Source organism: Phoxinus phoxinus (genome assembly GCF_949152265.1).
Source record: "Phoxinus phoxinus genome assembly, chromosome: 9".
Lineage (NCBI taxonomy): Eukaryota > Metazoa > Chordata > Actinopteri > Cypriniformes > Leuciscidae > Phoxinus > Phoxinus phoxinus.
The window spans coordinates 1915017-1931314 of NC_136884.1; the positions used below are offsets into that span (position 1 = coordinate 1915017).

Below are 16298 nucleotides of genomic sequence, written 5' to 3' on the forward strand. Positions count from 1 at the left end.
ACATTTTGGGTTTAACTGGACCTCACTCACACACACTCTCAAACACACAAACACCTGACTAACCCTTGATTATGAGGACATTTTGGGTTTAACTGGACCTCTCTCACACACACACACACACACTCTCAAACACCCGACTAACCCTTGATTATGAGGACATTTTGGGTTTAACTGGACCTCACTCACACACTCTCAAACACACACAAACACCTGACTAACCCTTGATTATGAGGACAATGGACATCACTATACACTCCACACATAGCAGGAGTACCTGTATTAGAGTTAACCATACTAAACCAAATCAACTATTCTACGTTAAAGAGTGAATTCACAAATGATTGTGCATCTTTTTGCTGCCACTAAACCTGTAAAAGTAATACGCACACCTAAGGAAATAGTGCTACAATGTGCTGTTGCTATATCAACCAACATATACACGTGGTGCAAAATGAACCTGGTTGGAGAAAAGGATTAAAGATCAGCAAGTTTTACACTTCATAGAAGACTAGTTAAAGGACAATTAGATGAAGAAATGCAACTAGACAGCCAATAAAAACTAACAAAATTAAACTGAAAGGGCAATTTTTATTTTGCAAATGGTAAAAAAAAGGCTCAACAACTGAGGTCTAATAAGGCCATTATTAGAGATGCACCGATTGATCGGCTTGGGACCGGAATTGGCCGATTTTCACGTGATCGGCCATGACCGGCGATCGGCCAGTCAGTCTGACATATACCGGTCAAACGCACTCTGGCGCCGCATGATTAATAGGGGTGGGAATCTTTTACCATCTCACGATTCGATTCCGATTCTTGAGGCCACGATTCGATTCAAAAACGATTTTCGATTCAAAAAGATTTGATTCAAAACGATTCGATTTTATCCATAATGATTTCTAATCGGGTTTCTGATCATGATCTACTCTCATCTGCTTTGCTATACAGAATGACAAACGGAGACTTTAAAGTGTCTTTTTCACATTTATTAAGTTCAATTCTCAGTGAAGTGCCTTTTATCAAAAACATTGTCTGGTTCTCAATTGCTACTCATTAGTAGCTAGCTATAAAATAAGTTGGAACAAAACAAAAGTGCTTCTTCATAATACAAAATGGTTGAAAATAGATGCAGTTTACCACAATATATCATGTAGAACACAACCGGTGAAGACAAAAAAACATCTATATTTCTCAGTCAGACTCAGTAACTTAAAGAATAACAAGTTATGAAAATAAAGTGCTTCTTTCAAAATGAATAATAGTCCTACCCCTAAGCTACCTGGCGATGAAGTAGCGATAGGCCGAGGTTTTCTTTTTTTTGCCCTCTCGGAGTTGGCAGGGAGTTTCGTGAAGCACTGCAGTGTGCGTTGGTCTGCAGCTGGCGGCTGACTGTACGTTCACACCGCCGCCGACTTGAGCTGCAAAAAAGCTATGGCCGCCCTGTCAAGGACGCTTGTCAAAAAGTACGGGGAATCTTGTTGACGCTTTGGCCGCTCTGACGTAGCAGCATTCACAATGAAATGTAAACAGAAAAAACAAGCAATGCATTCGGCAGTTTAGGATATCGCACAAGATTTGTCAACACAGAAAACATTTCATCACTGGAGAGTTTTTTTCCCGACACCATCGTATTAATTGATTTTGATTAATATGCGCGGCCGGAGAGAGAGAGAGCAGACAGCGCTCGGGTGAGTGCGCGCGCGCGGCCGGCTCTCTCTCTCTGCTCGTTCTTATGCCCTGTCAAGCGCGCCCTGTTAAACTGACAGGACTTAAAACACATGCAAATGGTAGGAACGAAAGATCTCCCTCTCATCCATTTGCTTCCTTTTTGTTTTAGTGATTTGCCGCTCACGTCCCATATAGGCTAGTTACAAAAATGGAGGCGAACAGCCAGCTGATTTTATTTATTTATTAAATCGATTCTTGGACATTTCAGATCGATTCTGAATCGTTGCAAATGAGAATCTAGATTCTTCTGTGAATCGATTTTTTTGGCACACCCCTAATGATTAACATCGCGCAACATCAGCATCACACGTGCACACGGAACGCACATGTAGAAAACCTCATGAATTACGTCAGTTTCACACCGCAAGCGTGAGAGGCGCTTATTTTTTCCGCCGTGCATGTTAATCAATGAGTGCACCACACCGGGAGCAGGAGCAGAGCGTGAGCGTCAAGCAGGAGCGTCGCGTGAGCAGCAGTGAAGCGCAGAGTCTACGCTGCTCACACTCAATTAAAGTGAAAGCACACTTTTTTTTATGTGCAAAATAAATATGATTTCACACAAAAAGTGCCAAAAATGCACTGAATTTGCATGTCTAGTGTGTTTTAACAAGAACTGGAATAGGCTATGTCAGAAAAGAAAATGAAATGGGTTCACAAAAACAATGGGTTTCACCAACCACCAAAACCAAAATAAACAGTGTTCCAACCAATCACCGCAAAATCTCAAACCACAACAACCCCACCTTTTGTGTGCAGATCTCAGAGCCTAGGCTGCCTACAGAGACGCGGTTTTTGGACGGCATACTTATGGGGCGGGCAGCTAGCGGATCGTTAGGAAAAATTAGATGAATGTGATCATTTATATTTGGGCCTTTTTTGGGCCTAAAATCGCTGATACAACCTTTAATGGAAGGCAACACTGATCTCTCGAAGAACTCTAAGATGATTTCTTTTTCAACATCAAACCTCGGTTCCTCACGAAATCCCTTATATTTTGGGCCGTTCTTTCTCTCAGAACAGGGTCCTCTGCAGTCTTGCACTGCTCACACTCTGCCTTTGTTGCAAGGTGTCCCTTTGAAATATGGACTCTGAAATGTTTCATGACAGCATTCACTTCATTTGGGCTCCATGGCCTTTTCACTATTCTCCTCAATTTGGTCTCTGTAAAACAAACAAACAAACAAACATACATATGTATACCTATACACCTATATGTATATACATGGAATAACTTTAATATACCCAAATGTTTAAATACCTCTGGAGTTCTCAGTTTCATCCTGATTCATTTGGCTTTTTCCTGAGGGGTAAAAAGCAACAATTAAAATGTATTCCAGCCCTACAATCTAAACAGTTTCGGACCATGTGAAATATCAGCAGATAAGTACACAGGGAAAACTAGTCTCTGGTCCTGTGTAACACGAAAAGGACCACTTTACACTGAAATGGTTTTTGGTGAACTGAGTAGTATTGGATGAGTTGATCAGAAAGATCAACACCTCCCATATTCTTGTTGTATTCAGTGACAGGGGTTGGGCATGGAATGGATTTGGTGTTCCAGCCTCCATCCTGAGTTCTTACCCTTCTCTGAACTGTGTTGCCAGAGAAGGCCGGGTGAATTGTGGAGCAGACAGAGACTTCCCGAGTGTCCATCCACTTTACGAAAACCAGAGGGCCGTCACGGATCCACCTGATGGTGCCCCTAGGATCATTTTTGTTCATGGCATTTGTGGTTGTGCGGGGGCATCCTCGTCTGTTGTCCCTGTAGGTGCCACATGCTCCAAAGTTCATGCTGTAGAGATCCATGAATAGCTTTGGACTTGTGTAGAAGTTGTCTACATACACATTGTAGCCACTCCCTAGGAATGATTTGTTCATGAGGGACATAACCGAGTCGTATGCCAGTCCTACAGCAGAAGCAAACACAGACTTTCCCGTGTATACAGCAAAGTCTAAAGTGTACCCAATGCTGCTGTCTGCCAGCACAAAAAGTTTGAAGCCCCACTTAGTTGGCTTCGCCTTCATATATTGCGTCATACCAGTGTGAGCCTTTGTTGCCACCATCCTCTCGTCCACTGAAAGGTTATGCCGTGGGCGATAAAATGCTCTGCATGCATGTTTGATGTCATCTAAAAGGGGCTTCAGACGAAACAGCCGGTCATAAGCTGGTGTCCCTCTCTTCCGGTCGTTGTGGACATCTTCATCAGGGTCGCTCATGTGGATGTTCCAGGAAATGACCTGCTACCTGTCACGTGCCATCACTGAGTGGGGAAACTGTTGGCTGAAAATGGTGTTTGTCCTCCAGTAGTCCCGGATATTTGTCAGTCTCACCAGTGCAAAAAAGAAAGTCAGTCCTAAATATTGGAAAAATTCTTCAACAGTTAATTTTTTCCAGGAATATTTTTTGCCACTGGCAATGTTTTTTTTTGCAGCGTTTGTGTTTGTGTTATTACACAAAGTGGTTGCTGCACTGTCACTGACAAAAAGTTTGAAAAGGTCCAATGGTGTGTATATGGATGATGTCCTGGCTTTATTGTTGGGACGAACCTTTTGGGCACTGGAGGGATGTCTGGCTGACTCTTACTGTTCCATGATGGAGTTGGGGCTGCATAAACAACATAAACAAATTTCCGCACACAGGAAGACAGATGTTATGGTAATATTTTACATATATTTTAATCACAAAAACGAACGTTTGCATCAAGTGAAAGCATCAGGCACATTGGCTACCTACATAATAACCTGTTTTAAATTTAAAATGTTCAATGCCTTCGCGCTGATGTGACCGAGCCTGACCCGAACCCGAACATCATTTCTAAATATCTGTCTGAACCCGGCCCGGCCCGTCGGGTACCGGCGGGTCCCGTCGGGCTCGGGTCGGGTATCCATCCTCTAGCCTATTCCTGGCAGCTGCTGGGATGCTGCAGCAGAAGTGGGAGGCTGGGATGCTGCAGCAGAAGTGGGAGGCTGGGATGCTGCAGCAGAAGTGGGAGGCTGGGATGCTGCAGCAGAAGTAGAAGGCTGCAGCAGAAGTGGGAGGCTGCAGCAGAAGTGGGAGGCTGCAGCAGAAGTGGAAGGCTGGGATGCTGCAGCAGAAGTGGGAGGCTGGGATGCTGCAGCAGAAGTGGGAGGCTGGGATGCTGCAGCAGAAGTGGGAGGCTGGGATGCTGCAGCAGAAGTGGGAGGCTGGGATGCTGCAGCAGAAGTGGGAGGCTGGGATGCTGCAGCAGAAGTGGGAGGCTGGGATGCTGCAGCAGAAGTGGGAGGCTGGGATGCTGCAGCAGAAGTGGGAGGCTGGGATGCTGCAGCAGAAGTAGAAGGCTGCAGCAGAAGTGGGAGGCTGCAGCAGAAGTGGGAGGCTGCAGCAGAAGTGGAAGGCTGGGATGCTGCAGCAGAAGTGGGAGGCTGGGATGCTGCAGCAGAAGTGGGAGGCTGGGATGCTGCAGCAGAAGTGGAAGGCTGGGATGCTGCAGCAGAAGTGGAAGGCTGGGATGCTGCAGCAGAAGTGGAAGGCTGCAGCAGAAGTGGAAGGCTGGGATGCTGCAGCAGAAGTGGGAGGCTGGGATGCTGCAGCAGAAGTGGAAGGCTGGGATGCTGCAGCAGAAGTGGGATGCTGCAGCAGAAGTGGGAGGCTGGGATGCTGCAGCAGAAGTGGAAGGCTGGGATGCTGCAGCAGAAGTGGAAGGCTGGGATGCTGCAGCAGAAGTGGAAGGCTGGGATGCTGCAGCAGAAGTGGAAGGCTGGGAGGCTGCAGCAGAAGTGGGAGGCTGGGATGCTGCAGCAGAAGTGGGAGGCTGGGATGCTGCAGCAGAAGTGGGAGGCTGGGATGCTGCAGCAGAAGTGGGAGGCTGGGATGCTGCAGCAGAAGTGGGAGGCTGGGATGCTGCAGCAGAAGTGGGAGGCTGGGATGCTGCAGCAGAAGTGGGAGGCTGGGATGCTGCAGCAGAAGTGGGAGGCTGGGATGCTGCAGCAGAAGTGGGAGGCTGGGATGCTGCAGCAGAAGTGGGAGGCTGGGATGCTGCAGCAGAAGTGGGAGGCTGGGATGCTGCAGCAGAAGTGGGAGGCTGGGATGCTGCAGCAGAAGTGGGAGGCTGGGATGCTGCAGCAGAAGTGGGAGGCTGGGATGCTGCAGCAGAAGTGGGAGGCTGGGATGCTGCAGCAGAAGTGGGAGGCTGGGATGCTGCAGCAGAAGTGGGAGGCTGGGATGCTGCAGCAGAAGTGGGAGGCTGGGATGCTGCAGCAGAAGTGGGAGGCTGGGATGCTGCAGCAGAAGTGGAAGGCTGGGATGCTGCAGCAGAAGTGGAAGGCTGCAGCAGAAGTGGAAGGCTGGGATGCTGCAGCAGAAGTGGGAGGCTGGGATGCTGCAGCAGAAGTGGAAGGCTGGGATGCTGCAGCAGAAGTGGAAGGCTGGGATGCTGCAGCAGAAGTGGAAGGCTGGGATGCTGCAGCAGAAGTGGGAGGCTGGGATGCTGCAGCAGAAGTGGAAGGCTGGGATGCTGCAGCAGAAGTGGAAGGCTGGGATGCTGCAGCAGAAGTGGAAGGCTGGGATGCTGCAGCAGAAGTGGAAGGCTGGGATGCTGCAGCAGAAGTGGAAGGCTGGGATGCTGCAGCAGAAGTGGGAGGCTGGGATGCTGCAGCAGAAGTGGGAGGCTGGGATGCTGCAGCAGAAGTGGGAGGCTGGGATGCTGCAGCAGAAGTGGGAGGCTGGGATGCTGCAGCAGAAGTGGGAGGCTGGGATGCTGCAGCAGAAGTGGAAGGCTGGGATGCTGCAGCAGAAGTGGAAGGCTGGGATGCTGCAGCAGAAGTGGAAGGCTGGGATGCTGCAGCAGAAGTGGAAGGCTGGGATGCTGCAGCAGAAGTGGAAGGCTGCAGCAGAAGTGGAAGGCTGGGATGCTGCAGCAGAAGTGGGAGGCTGGGATGCTGCAGCAGAAGTGGAAGGCTGGGATGCTGCAGCAGAAGTGGGATGCTGCAGCAGAAGTGGGAGGCTGGGATGCTGCAGCAGAAGTGGGAGGCTGGGATGCTGCAGCAGAAGTGGAAGGCTGGGATGCTGCAGCAGAAGTGGAAGGCTGGGATGCTGCAGCAGAAGTGGAAGGCTGGGATGCTGCAGCAGAAGTGGAAGGCTGGGATGCTGCAGCAGAAGTGGAAGGCTGGGATGCTGCAGCAGAAGTGGAAGGCTGGGATGCTGCAACAGAAGTGGGAGGCTGGGATGCTGCAGCAGAAGTGGGAGGCTGGGATGCTGCAGCAGAAGTGGGAGGCTGGGATGCTGCAGCAGAAGTGGGAGGCTGGGATGCTGCAGCAGAAGTGGAAGGCTGGGATGCTGCAGCAGAAGTGGAAGGCTGGGATGCTGCAGCAGAAGTGGAAGGCTGGGATGCTGCAACAGAAGTGGGAGGCTGGGATGCTGCAGCAGAAGTGGGAGGCTGGGATGCTGCAGCAGAAGTGGGAGGCTGGGATGCTGCAGCAGAAGTGGAAGGCTGGGATGCTGCAGCAGAAGTGGAAGGCTGGGATGCTGCAGCAGAAGTGGAAGGCTGCAGCAGAAGTGGAAGGCTGGGATGCTGCAGCAGAAGTGGGAGGCTGGGATGCTGCAGCAGAAGTGGAAGGCTGGGATGCTGCAGCAGAAGTGGGATGCTGCAGCAGAAGTGGAAGGCTGGGATGCTGCAGCAGAAGTGGGAGGCTGGGATGCTGCAGCAGAAGTGGAAGGCTGGGATGCTGCAGCAGAAGTGGAAGGCTGGGATGCTGCAGCAGAAGTGGGAGGCTGGGATGCTGCAGCAGAAGTGGAAGGCTGGGATGCTGCAGCAGAAGTGGGATGCTGCAGCAGAAGTGGAAGGCTGGGATGCTGCAGCAGAAGTGGGAGGCTGGGATGCTGCAGCAGAAGTGGAAGGCTGGGATGCTGCAGCAGAAGTGGAAGGCTGGGATGCTGCAGCAGAAGTGGGAGGCTGGGATGCTGCAGCAGAAGTGGGAGGCTGGGATGCTGCAGCAGAAGTGGGAGGCTGGGATGCTGCAGCAGAAGTGGGAGGCTGGGATGCTGCAGCAGAAGTGGAAGGCTGGGATGCTGCAGCAGAAGTGGGAGGCTGGGATGCTGCAGCAGAAGTGGGAGGCTGGGATGCTGCAGCAGAAGTGGGAGGCTGGGATGCTGCAGCAGAAGTGGGAGGCTGGGATGCTGCAGCAGAAGTGGGAGGCTGGGATGCTGCAGCAGAAGTGGGAGGCTGGGATGCTGCAGCAGAAGTGGGAGGACCCTCCTCAGCGGAAGAATGGGAGCTTTCCTGTCTGGCTCGGGTGGGTGGGCTGGTGTCTTCATTATCATGACTGTAAAACAAATAAAGCAAAATATTAGATCATACATTTCAGATCAATTAGTGTTTTTGTATTTGATTTCTCACATAAGATAACAATGGCTGAGATTTGCTACTGTACCCCCCAACCCACCACAGCTATAATATGAGCACTCTCTCCCCAGCCAAAAGGTGTGACCAACCCCCCACTACAACATCCTTGAGACATTCTCTCCACAGCTAAAAGGTGTGACCAACCCCCCACTATCCTTTGTTTGTATCTCTAGGTAAACTCAGACAAACAATGGCTGAGAGACAAAGTGTAATCCACAACTCTTACTACTCTGTAACAAACATAGAAAACGAAATACTACTTTTACAGAACTTATTATTACATATTTAGAAAATTTATATTTTATTATATTCGTTTTTTTTTATATACTTTTACAGTAAATAAATAAATGGAACTTACTCTTCAGCAGGGTCTAGACCATCCTGGTAATCTAGTTCCTCATCAGTCAAAAAGCTCTCTTCTCCAGAAAATCCATCATCCTCCATGGCATCAAAAAAGGCCAGCGCTTGATTTAGATCCATGTTTCTCAATCTCTGACGATCCATTATTCTCCGTGTATTCTTCAAAACTCGCGTCTCTCTGTGCGTCTCTCTCCCCCCTCGAAACCACTGTGCCATGCGTCTCTCTCTCTCTCTCTCTCTCTCTCTCTCCACAATATCAGCCTTGGTTCATGCGTAATGACGCACACCAACGTGGACGACGGATCAGCCTGTCATTGGTCAAAAACCTCACGCAAAGAATCACGTGATATCCAAAATGGCAGCTAGCATCGAGCTAGCGGCAAAAATGACAGAAAATGTATAAATTATGGACATCAAGTGGATAAAACTTGGATATAAGCGTTTGGATTTATTGCTGAAACACTCTGAAAGGACGCACAAGTTCCAGGCTGGATAGAAAAACTTCTGTAAAGGCTAGAAAGACACCAAAGACACCCCCGTGACGGCTAGCTCGTTAGCTTTCTGCTGCAAAAAACGGTAAGAAAATCAAACAAATAATATAAATATTTATCGGAGGAGTCGTGTGGCGTCGTGGACGATGCCGTCGGGCTCAAAGGGTTAATGCAAATGGGTGGAGTGTCTGTTCCGGATGCCTCCTGGACGCCTTCCCGGGAAGGTGTTCCGGGCGCGTCCCACCAGGAGGAGACCCCGGGGAAGACCTAGGACACGCTGGAGAGACTGTCTCCCGGCTGGCCTGGGAACGCCTCGGTGTCCCCCCGGAAGAGCTAGAGGAAGTGGCTAGGGAGAGGGAAGTATGGGCATCTCTGCTTAGACTCCTGCCCCCGCGACCCGGCCCCGGATAAGCAGAAGAAGATGGATGGATGGATTTGTTTTAGACAAATATGCTTGCACTCTGTCACCAACTAGATATATTTAAATTAATGAAGGCCACTTTTCACTGGTAACAAAAGACATTTAGCATTATCAGGACCCACAAATATTCCCCCACTGCATTATATATATATATATATAGTAGTTTAATGTCGTATTGACATCAAAACTCTGTAAACTTGATTGTTTCCCCTCAAACAGTAATTTTTATTTTGGGTGTCCTATACACAATACATATTGTCACTATCCACAATATATATTGTTGCATTTTTGTATTGCGATACATTGCTTAATTGACAGCCAATCGGAATCAATTCTGCTATAACATGCTTCAATATATAAGCGGCAGTCAAAGATGCGATCACAATAAACAGAACGTTACCGTCTGCTGGTTGGACCCTAACACAGTTATGGTTAGTGTGAATGGGCCTTAACAGTTTACATCTCTGTGACTGAAAGTCACAAAGCATATCCAGATTGAAAAGTGTGCATATTGGGTCTACAGCTTATCCACAATAAAGAAGCAGCCGACACATACCCAAAGCAACATCTTTTCCTCAAACCCTATCCCTGACATGACGGTCCTCGTAGTGGAGAACTGTCCTTACATTTCAGGTCAGTGTCATGCCCATCCCCCAACGCACGAGTTATGAAAATGAATGAACCGAGCAAGGTACATTTTACTCGAATTTGAGACGTCACAACAGGGTCTTTAAGACGACAGTCCACGTCAACCAGTCTAGTATGGTGCCCAACCATCCTACACTTAACATTGCCTGTGTCAAAGAGAAGAAAACAATGAAGGAACATGCGCTCACTTACTTTCTGTTTCACTGATGAGGAAGGATTCACACTGCATTCAGTCACAGCCACTGATGTCTCGTCACACAATTCCTGTAATTATGAGAAAGACAGGTACAACACTGAGGCAAGGATGTTTGCCAATTGGTCACCGCAACTAATTCTAGTATCAACCAAAGTCTAAATATCTAGTGTCCCTTTCATTGCTCCGATAAAAAAATAATCTGCTTCATATAAAAAACTAACATTCATGAAATACAGAACATGGTTGACTTTCAGTGATAAATTCTTTAAGAGACTCACCCTTAAACGCCAAGGCCAAGAGGAATCCCCATAGTTGTATGTGACCTCCTCATCTGGAAAGATATGTCTTATACTAAACAGACACAGGTGTGGCCTTCCGTCAACAATGATTGTCTTGACTTTGCAATTTGGATCATTCACCAGTCGTCCAAGTGAATGTCCACCGTACTCTTTTGTTGCATCTATGCTGTGATAAAAATAGTGCAGTAAGAAACTTAAAACATAGACACACACTGAAACATACGGTTCTAACTGAACATTTGGGTTAGGCTAACCTTGGCCTATTTAACCTTTATTCAAATACACATTGTGAAAGTTAACTTGACTTCCTAAGAAATTAATAGGTCAGATGATCCACTTAAGGTAAAAAAATAATACCCCAGTTGAAAAATAACCATGTTATTGATTATCACTAACTAATAAGTTCCTCATGTTATGAGAACCATAGCAAATCTGCTATTGTAATAGTGCTGCACGATTAATCTTATCGCAATCGTAATCGCGATGTCAAGCCTGTGCAATTATATGACGCAAAATGCTGCGATTTTATGTAAAATAAACAATGGGCTGGTACGCAATTAACGCAGCATCTGTTATTTTTTGTCATCCTTTGGCTAGTGTTACATGATAATGCTCTCATGCGATTGCTTAAAACCATTCATGCGAGACAAGTCAAAAGAGAGCGCGCTGAATAGGGATGGGCATCGTTAAGAAATTATCGATATCGATGCCATTGTCAAGTCTGCTTATCGATGCGATTCCTTATCGATTCCCATATCGATTCCTGTACTATTTGCTGAACACTTACAGGGTGGCTTTGAGAGTTGTTGGCTTTGAATGTCTCATTTAAAGTGGTTTTAGAGAATGAAAACCAAGTGTGGAATATCAATACAGAAGTTAAATGCTTTGAAATTTTAAAAAAAGTAAACATTTCTAAAACAATGATTCTGATCTTGATTCAATATCGATTCCTTTGGATGAATATTAGGTACAGTAGATGCGTTAATATGTAAATTTTTCTCCTCCCAAAATAATCTCACCTAACGCAGAGCCCTGTCAGCTGGTATTATTATTAAAGGTTAAAAATAGCATCTCAAATTATAATAAAATGCGTTTTTTTATGACAGCCTTATAATATATTAATGATATAGGTAAAAATATAATAAATATGTAATAGATTATATTTAGCAAAATACTCCTCTCAACAGACAATTTTTTAAGTCTACCTACGTGCTGTGATTATTAAATGGCTTTCCGGTGAACGTAACATTACGTGACTGAGCTGTTTAGTGTTTATGGACCTCTTTCTGAGGTTGAAAAACACTTGATCGATCGATTTTATTACATTTCGGTAAGTTGAACTGTATCTTTCAAATAACCTATTGATCATTCGAACTTAAGTTAATTTAGGCTACTATTAACTTAGTAGTAGCCTAACAGATGATCGGCTCACGTGCCGCTTGAACTGAAATCTGTCACATCAATTTACAAGCACCAAAACGGTGTTTATTGTTTGAATTTTGTAATTAAATTGACAGAATCTGAGAGCTGGGAATTAGTTTCATGTCAATAGTACCGTACGCTTCTCTGTCGGTGCTTTCTCTGCGTGAGAAAATGGATGTGTGGCGTGAGAGCGTGTGGAAAGTGACAACTGCGTGAGTCTCACGGTGAATTCGTGAGAGTTGGCAGCCCTGCGTGCAGATTCAGTTTGTAAACGTTTTTGGCGGGTGTGCTTGTGCAGCCGCGATCTTGTTCATTTGCTTTGTTGTTTTTGTATCTCTATGGCAAACGCGCTGAGCGCATTCGGAACTACGGGAGCCCAGACCGAGCGTCGGCGGATGTTAAAGAGAAAACCGATTTTCATTCAAACATATCGACGTACACTACACATTCGAGTTAATCAATAAAATATATTTATCGCCCAGCCTAATGGAAAGGAACATTCGGAATCGTTAGTGGAATCGTTAACGTGTGGACGTGTACGATTCCGATGGATCGGAACGTTTGGAACCGGTTCCAAACCGGAACCTGGAACCGATTCCCAAGCCTAGCGCTGAATGTCGACTGTGACTCATAGAAAGACACGCGCCAGAAATACAGTTCTCTTTCGCGCTTGAACGAACAATAACACACAATTATGCCAAAATGTCGTTTGTCAAGTATCTTCATAACATAAGAGCAGTCTTATGATGGACGTATAGAGTTGTGAGAGAATGAGGCGCATGTGAGATCCGCGTCTCTGTCAGCAGCGGCTGCTCTTAAAGGGCCAGCAGCCAAAGCTTTCTGTCAGTAAAGTTAATCAAAGAACAAAGGGGACAGAGAAAATGACTCACTGCTCTTGACTAAAGAACTTATGTAGCTTTAATAAGGATTAGTCTATTTATTATGTTTGATAACTTTATTCAATTTCTGTATACCTGAAAGACAGGAAGGGCACAGGTAAATATGACATTTATTATAGGTTTATGTGAGGATTATTTGAAGTTCACTTAAATTAAAAGCTGTTATATTTAATGAAGTCTAATAAATGTTTTTTTATTTTTTATTATAGCTTTCAATTGTAATGATGGAATCACTGTAATGTTGGATGGCTATAATTAATGTTTTTAATGGGGGTGGATTAATTTATATCCAGACATCAATGGCTTCGATGTTATCAATCATTTAGTTGTTGTTGCTAGTTTGAGTTGAGAAATACACATTTCAGAATTATCACTAATCTGTGTGTGCATTTTGCTTTAGATCCAAGCAAGTAGACTCATGAAACCATTTGTTTATTATATCGCAATTGCATATTCCAATTGCAATATTGACCTCAATCGCAATATGACATTACCCCCAAATCGTGCAGCCCTATATTGTAATAATAATAATCATCATAATCATAACTGTTTTTATTAGAATGACATGCAACTAGTTTGCTCTGAATATGAACCAAAAATAAATAAATAAACCAAAAAAGAAACAGCCAGCTTACCAATAACGTGTTCCATTCCATTAGGGATGGCCCGATACCACTTTTTCCAGGCCGAGTCCGATACCGATACTTTAATTTTTGGTACTCGCCGATACCGATACCGTAACCGATACCTGTATTTTTATTTTCAATTAATTTAATTCATGCATTTGTCATTTTTAAATGTATTGGTAGAGAAACCAAAAGAATGTCAAATCATATTTGTTTATTAAATGTAAACTTAATTTGTTCATCAAATATATTTAATGCACTGCATATTCATTACTGTATAAATTAAATACAGATGGATCTTTTTGTGAAGTTACAAAAAAAGGTAGCCTATTTAGTCAATCCTTTGTCTGGTTAACATTAAAACACAGCAGCAGATTAATTCAACTGCTGCCCCTTTAAGACCGAACGCACTTGAAACCCATTTGAATTATACTGTCTACGTTCACTTGACATATAATATACTTTGTTTACTAGGATACTCGCCAAGACGGGCGTTTTTACATAGTTTTGTGTGAATTCATCCGTACAAGCGCAATAGTGAAAGAATTCCACTCAGTGTTCACGCGCTGTCTGAGGCGATGGTTTTCGGGGCGCGCGCTTTGGATGTTTGAAGTTCATGTAACTTCTTGACCTGCAAATGTCCTGTAATAATGTCGTTAAACATAAATAAGGTAACAGTTCATGTTTTACTTACATATACGATTTAGTTTTAATCCAAATATACGTGCCGAGTGAACGATCAGCAATCCAGAGCATTCAACAGAAGTGCGCTCTCTCTCTCTCTCTCTCTCTCTCTGGTCAGTTAATGTTAATAATAAGCTACATGCCTCGTTTTACTTTCTTTGCCATTGATATCCGACTGAACTACAAACTTTCCACTGACGTCTGATGCGCTCGACCAGCTCGCGCTTCGGTGCCGCGGCGCGCTCAATCCACTGCGCGTTTTTCTCTTATCAGCTCACGCACCACATCTATATAGGCATTACTATATTCTGTTTAATATTTCACTAATATGATACATTTACTTCATAGACAGCCTTCTTTTTTATCCCCATTATACTTTCTGTTGTCAGTGCTTCTTTGTCTGGACACAAACACTGTACACACGCTGCCTGGTATCGGTTGTTGGTATCGGGGCGTTTTTACGAGTACGAGTACATGAGCTCAGTATCGGGCCATCCCTACATTCCATGTGAAACAAGTAGTTGCCTTGAACATCTGTAACATGTTTACTTTGAGAGAGAATCCCACGGTATTCAACAACAAAGGTGGATGGTTCAATGTGCTCAAGTGCAAACACACCTCTCCCTAAAAGAGCAAAATAATATATAATAATACAAATAAAACATGAATCCAAGTGCACCTATACGTTACACAGCTAACCAACCTATCCTTTTAAAGAGTTAAATCCTGTAAAACTGTGTAATGTAATATGAGGTGCAAGAAAAAAAAAGAAAAAAAAAAGGAAAAAAATCAAGCATTGGTTTTCACTGTGATATAGTCTACTAGTTGAATTTGGTTGTAACCAAATTAGGTACAACAAATAAAATAAAATAAAAATAAATACTTAACTATGTATACAGAGAATAATGTAAACATTATTCTCTGTATACATAGTTAAGTATTTATTTTAAAATAATAATAATAAAAAAATTGTTTAAAGTTTTTTTTTTCCCATCTCTTAACCTTTATGAAAATGAGCGGCTTACCCAAGGGTAAAATGTGTGAATGTGGAAGATCATGTCCAGACAAGTGCATGCCTACTTTATGATTTGATTTGCCTGCAGTCTGAACATAGTCAAATTGCCTTGTGGTGCACAATTTACCTTTGAATGTGTTGATTTGTCGTCCCTCAATGGAGGCTTTGTCTTTGCCCGACAATATGTGTTCTTTTGCATCCTGCTCAGGTTTTATTCTCTTTCTTAACATGTTGACTGAAAACATTCCAGAAAACATAATTAGTATGTGTGTATATATATATATATATATATATATATATATATATATATATATATATATATATATATATATAGATATATAGATGCTTTATATACAGTACATTATTGTCAGACTGTAGTCTATATCAATAAATACAACATTTTACACATAAATAGTTGATAAGTGAGGTTTTGAGGCTTGCTACTTTTGATAAGAAACAGTCTCCGATTTCAAATTCAGTCCATTTTAATACCATGGAGATGTATCTTTCATTAACTAATACGAATACTTGTATGTGTCTATGAACAACAAGATAATTTCGTTTAAGTACCAAACAAAACAAAAAACGTGAATAGCATGTGCAAGTTGTTTGGAGACGCCATTTTAACTGCTTATAGATTTATATTAGCCCGATTAATGGCCACGTTTAAAGTAATGTAACTAACGTTATTCAAAACTGTCTGACTCATGACACTTAACGTTAACTCCACAAAGGTAGAATATATAAATAAACGCACTTACCTTCCTCGTGATAAAGTGAAAATCTCCCACTATAGCTCGTCAACTTCGCTCGAATTCTGCTAATTAATCTTTCATGATGATGATTAACCTTCAGATTAATCCATAGACAGTGGATTAATCACACCGTCACACCACACGTCTGCGATAGAAGATCAGAGGCGCAGGCGCGCTGACTTTGACGGATGTGAAATGCAGCCAATCACTGACGAGGATTCCAGCAGCCAATCACTGATGAGGATTCCAGCGTTCCACCAATGAATCGCGCTTGGGCGTGGTCTGGGTGTATTAGCGTCGAATTTCACATAGACAATCACTGACGAGGATTCCAGCGTTCCACCAATGAATCGCGCTTGGGCGTGGTCTGG

General features: G+C 44.3%; 1 long non-coding RNA gene across 1 annotated transcript; it reads right to left on the bottom strand.

Annotated features, from left to right (window-relative positions):
- Positions 1-723: 723 nt before the first annotated feature.
- LOC307004257 lies at positions 724-16087 on the bottom strand. Its single transcript, XR_013798960.1, has 6 exons — positions 15934-16087; positions 15300-15407; positions 10506-14781; positions 10224-10295; positions 2987-3028; positions 724-2889 (listed from the first exon to the last, which is right to left on the bottom strand). It is a non-coding gene; the product is annotated as an uncharacterized lncRNA (long non-coding RNA).
- Positions 16088-16298: the final 211 nt, after the last annotated feature.